The sequence below is a fragment of the Canis lupus genome, chromosome 26, assembly GCF_011100685.1.
Source record: "Canis lupus familiaris isolate Mischka breed German Shepherd chromosome 26, alternate assembly UU_Cfam_GSD_1.0, whole genome shotgun sequence".
NCBI classification, from domain to species: Eukaryota; Metazoa; Chordata; class Mammalia; order Carnivora; family Canidae; genus Canis; species Canis lupus.
Window position 1 is genome coordinate 19,274,329 of NC_049247.1, and position 6,352 is coordinate 19,280,680.

Sequence of the window (6,352 nt, forward strand, 5' to 3'; positions counted from 1 at the left end):
CCACTGATGTGGGGTGGGGTCTTGTTCAGAGGGGTTTCCAGGTCCCATTCCCCCTTTCTGGTGACCAATGACTGAAATACCCTTTGGATTCTTGGACAGTCGTAACTTTCCTAACTCCAGCAACCTCAACTTAGTTTTACTTAATAGCTGGTGTTTAATATTGTCCTTTGTGGTTTTATGTTTCCTCCCCCCCCTTTTTTTTATTGTATAACACTCATGGCTTTCACATCCGTTTCCATGTAGAGGAACTTCAGCTGGCAACTAGACTGCAGGCAACCTCACTGAAGGAGAAAAAGCGTTTTGGGGGCATTTTTCAAGACCATGTGGTGGATACCCGACAGTACTTGGAACATGTTAGAGAGTCCACAACAGGTATGCTGGCCGTTAACGACCCAGCATGAGGGAATTGTTCACGTGAAACCTGTGCATGTTTGTGTTTAAGAGTGTGTGTAAAGCTTCATGCCATCACTGTGAGTGGAGGTAAGCTCCCAATCTGCTTACGTTGTTGTAATGGCACCCAATTTTGCAGAAACAGAGACTATTAGAGCGTCCTAGATGGACTCTCCATTTTTCTCTTCCTTTTATAGCCACTAAGACAGAATGACCCAGCTCTTTGAATGCACTGAGACTTTAGAAAAAAGAAACCTGAACATAATTACAGCATTAACATTATTCTGGCTCCCCACCCACTCACCCTGTTGGAAGCCTTGTGTTAGAGATCTTTCTTCTGATCTCTTGTTAAATATTTTAATCTTCTATTTTAACTCTCTAAATGTCTGCTTGAGTGAGGACTCCTCTAAATGGATGATACATACTCTGGACATCAGCTGTATGTAAATGTTTGTGTTTGGTGGTTAATATCCTTGTTTGGCCTAACTTTGGATTTCAGTATTGGGATATCCACATTATTTAGGTACAGTCGGTCTGCTTGTTTCATTATTGACACGTGGATTCATTTTTGCAGGCACGCTGGGTAGACCTGTAAAGCTATTCACAAACCATTTCCGAGTGACGTCCCGCCCCCAGCAGGTCACATATAAGTGCAACATTGACTATATGCCAGACATCGAGGATGGGAAGGTTCATTCAGAATTGCTTTTGCAGCATAAAGCATTTATCAGAGAGTGTCCTATATTTGATGGGAACTCTTTATTATTACCTCACAAGCTACTGTTGCAGGTTAAGTACTGTTATTGGATGTTTTCTTTTTAAATTTTATTTATTTGAGAGAGCAAGAGAGAACCAGCAAGAGGGTAGAGGGAGAGGGACAAGCAGTCTCCCCACTGAGAAGGGAGCACAACTCGGGGCTCAACCCCAGGATCTGAGATCACGACCTGAGCCAAAGGCAGATGCTTACCAAATTGAGCCACCCAGGTGCCCTAGGCATTTTCTTGACCTTTGTTCTCTTCCTCTTACATCTTCACTGTATTAAAGCAAATACCATTTTTGTACAAAGAGTTGAGGAGACCTGAAGATCTCTTGCCCATGGGATTTATAACAAAACCCACATGCCATGTGTGCTTATCACTGATGTTCTCTCTCTTTTAAGCTTTAATGAAGCTTAAAATGCTTCATTTTAAGCATTTCAGTGCTTAAAATGAATCCGAGCAAAATATATACATATTTTTACCTTTTCAGTGGCAAATATGGGTAAAATGCTGATGAAGTATTGAATAGTTTTTATCTCTTGTTCTCATCTTTCAGCAGAAACATTAGAAGGAGTTAATATTTTTTCAATAAACATCTATTTACCAAATGAATAATCTACAGAGGCTCGTTTAAGTTAAAAAAAAAAAAGTAGTTGTAAATGTTTAATTCTGACTCCTCACTCTAGCCTCATAAATCTTATATTCTCCCTGCATGTGTCTCTCGGGGCAAAGCCACGCTGGTGTGTTTCATACCCAGGTGACCTATTGATTTGTGGTTCAGTAATGAGCTTATTGTCTTCGGAAGGACTGCTAGACCTTCTTGTTTTATCTTTATCTCGGAAAACGGAATTGGTCAGCTTATTGAAAAACCAGGTTATGACGCTGACCATTGAATTCATCAGCGAACTCTCACCCAACTCACCAGACTGCTTACGCTATTGCAACATTCTCTTTATAAGCTTTAGTTTTCTTGAGATATGACTGTGTTCGTGTGTCAGTGGCATTGAACATAGATATTTGCTCCTAGAATTTCATGTTCTTGACACCTCCTCATCCTGAGAGGGCAGAGGATCTTGGAGATGAAATGGGACTTGACCCTCACCTACACATGCTTAAGTTCTGTGGCCTATATTCAATGTGATTCTCCCTGCCTACCCCCATATCCTGTGCCTGGACCTGCCTGGAAGGAGGAGCATACATCGAGTATGCATGCCTATGCATATTTCTCCTTAGAGCAAATTCACTGGTTTTTTATTTTGTAGTAACAGTGGTGGACAAATATCCCAAATTGGAGGCACATAATCTATGCAAAAGATGTTTTGGTTCATTTCTGGGAATGGAGGACATCCTAACGGTCTTTCCATGACAGTTTGTTGTATATAATGGAAAGGAGGGGAAACAGAGGATAAATGGACCTTAATATCTACCTCACAATATAATTTACTTGTACTTGTACCAGGTACATTATGTGTACCAGGTACCAGGTTTATTATGTGTACCAGGTACCAGGTTTATTATGTGTACTTGTGCCAGGTACCTTATGTGTACCAGGTACCAGGCTTATTATGTGTAAGACAAAGTTGCTGGCAGATTTTCCCCCTAATGTGTCCTCATGTGTATTACCGAATGCTTAATATTCACTAAATTTTCAACAAAATTATTCTTCAATTTTTAGAATTTTGAAGCAAGTTGGTCACAACTATTCTAGCAAGCAAGAGGCCACTGAGTTCTTTGATCACAAGTTGGTATAAAATAGAGAAGGAATTAGAGAAGGAATACTCTTTCAGCAAATATTGCTGTGACCACTGGGTATCCACCTGGCGCTTCCTGACACAATATACAAAATTAACTCCAATTTCACTCCAAGATAAACTCAAAATAGACCTCAATATAAGTGTTAAAAGTATAAAAGCCTTTGAAGAAACTATAGGAGTAAATCTTCTTGACTTTAGGTGAGCCAAAACCCTTATAGGACACCAACAGAGAAGGGATGACAAAAGGAAACTATAAATTGTACTTCATGAAATTAAACACTTTCTTTCTTCAAAGTCAAAAGTGAAAAACAGTGGATAGAAAGGTGATTTGCAATTGTTTTCTCTCAATCTCATAACTTGCATCTATTTAAGTAAAGAACAGGTACAAGTCAGAAGATAACTTTTTAAAAAATGGGTAAAGGATCTGAATTGACATTTCTCTGAAGAAAATATAAAAATGATCCATAATCACATGAAAAGATACTCAATGTTATTAGCCCTGAGGGAAATGCAGAGTAAAACCACAGTGAAATAGCACTTCATACCCACTAGGATGGCTAAAATTAAAAAGCAGATACTAAATGTTGGCAAGGATGTGAAAAATCGGAATCAACCCTCAAACGTTGCTGGTATAAATGTGAAATGGTATGATCTCCTTGGAAAACAGTATGGCACTTCCTCAACATGCTAAATATAGTGTGGTCATATGATCCAGCAGTTCTATTGCTGGTTATGTACCCAAGAAAAATGAAAACTTATGGCCATTCATGTACCAATTTTGTAGACCTGACATCATTACTCATTATAGCTCAAGAGTGTAAACAACTTGAATGTTCATCCGCTGAAACAGATAAATAAAAACATAGCATATCTATAATGAGATATATTATTTGGCAATAAACAGGAATTAAGTACAAGTATATGCTATAGCAGGAATGAATCTCGAAAGACATTATGCTGAGTGGGAGAAGGCAGTCAGGAAGGGTCACATATCGTATGACTCAATTCCTATGAAACAGGACAGGTAGGCAAACGTATAGGATGGACTTTAAACTAGCAGTTATCTAAAGACTGGGGAAGTTGAGTGGACATGAGGAGTGACTGCTCGTGGTTGTGGTGTTTCTTTGGGTTGTGTTGAAGGGTGTACAACTCGGTGAATATATTAAATATAATAAAGCTGATCTATCCTGCAATTACCTGTAGTTTTTAAAGCCTATTAATTCTTGCCTGACCCCATACTATGAATACATTAGGAATAATACCATATATTGTGAATATTCCACAGGTATAACAACAAAACCTAGAGGGTGGATTCTATTAATTGGAAGAATAATCCCAGAACTAAATTTAAAAAATCAGGTGGTGCTGAAATCACCTTTGTAGACTACTACAGGGAGGTACGCAATCTTTTATTTCAGTATATCTAAGTATTTTTCTTATTTAATCAAATATGTCTCTTATATATAACTGATAGTCACATATGTTAGATCATAAGTCATAATCTATAGGGTATTATCACTTACATGAATTGTCCGTATTTGAGTACCTTGTATATAGGTGCTTGTATATATATGTTACATAATTAGAATGGCTCCAATATGACCTCTCTCGTGAGTTTTAGAAGTGGCAATGATAGTTTTAAACATGTTGATGGATTATTGGGTTGAAAATAAAATATGGCAAGATCTCAGATATGAAGACTTCACCTACATAGAAGTCTCAGCTCTCTAGGACTTGGTTCAAAAAGAAAAAGTGAGCAATTACCATCAGAAATGATGTCACTTATGTGCTAAATCTCATAACTCATGAATTCCCTCAATCTTTATTCACAAAGAAACAAGTAAACTTTGTGAACGAAGGTGCACTGGGTGCTGAGGTTGGTTTTCTAGCTTCGGCAGATAATAGAGAATTCAAGGAGTTACAGATATTTATAGCAAACGGAAAGAACATAGAAAAGTATAAGCTGGGTTTTTTGCTAAATTATATTAGGAATCCAAAACCTAGCTACTTGGAAGCACTGAGGGTACACAGCCATTCAAGAGTATGGTGCTATTATGGTATCATCCCCACTTGTGCTCCACGCTTAGTACTTACTTGTTTAACCTGAAAGCATGTAATGAGTGCTCATTATACAACTTGGGTATACATTGGTAAGACTACTGAGTTCTCTGTTCTTAAGGAACTTGCATCCTTGTAGCAGGAAGAGAGATGGCAGACAAGAAGAAAGCATGTATTGGGGACAATCTATGCAAATAATCAAGAGGTGTTATGGAGAATGTCTGGTGGCTTAGACTGCTGGTCATAGAAAGCTCTGAGTAGCTGGTATGTGACTGTCAGAAAGGAGCGAGCTGTGTGCAGATTGGTGAGAAGAATTGTCTCTTACACCACTTTCAGGATGGGCATGATGTATCCAGATCCCAAACAAAGCTAGAGTGTCCCGTCAAGAAATAAACCCAGTTGTGGGTGGGACGTGTACAGGGTTGCAGGATATGATGTCAGAGGAGGACGTGGGAGCCACATTGTATAAAGTTCTGTCCACCTACACGCATTGGATTTTACCGCTAAGTGACACTATACAGATAGATGAAATGGGGTACTTTATTTTATAGATGTGCGTCTAATGTACAGGGAATGCACTGTATGTGGGTAAAAAGGGAGGCAGGGACACCAGTGGGGAGGTGCTTAAGTCCATTTAGATCAGTGATAATGGTGACCTGGATTAGAAAGGGAATGGACGAGGCAGACGGGAGGACTTTTGATGGCTCAAATGTAGTGAGTAATGGTAAGAGGAGTCTCTGGCTTTATCTGAGGAAGTGAGTGGAGGCTGGCATCACTTATTGCAATGGGAGATTGTGTGTGAGGAGCTGGCTTGGGGATTGTTGGGTTGACATAGCCTCTGATGGAGTTGCAGACAGGGATATCAGGCTGATATTTGCTTGCTCATTCTCCAGATTTTACTTCAAAGGTCATTGGTTGAGACGACCTTTGAAATGACTTGGGTAGTCTTGGGATGTCCTGGGGGGAACTCAGTATAATAACAGATGGCAATCTAGTTGTGTTGTCATGAGATCTAGAAAACTCCTGAAATCCATAGATGAGCCCTTAAAAGGAAAGCACAATCCTGGCTTGCAGAAAAGCGTTCATAGTAATGCAAAGTGGGACAAGGAAATTCCTGTGGAGATGCAGAAGTTGGTGTTGTAGGAGATCCGTCTGGGATATCACAGGACAGCCATGAGAATTAAGTAGTGTGTTTCTCAAAGTTCTCGACAGAAAGAATAGCTTGTACAAAGGCTGTGCTAGTCTCAGTAGTGGGAGTGGTGATTGAGGCCCTAAAATGATGCCATGATTCTGCATACATGTATATACATATACTTGCACAAGCTCCTGCCTTAAGACTCTAGAAGCAGGGGAATGGAGGTGAATCCCAGCTGCCTTTCAAATAACTACAGA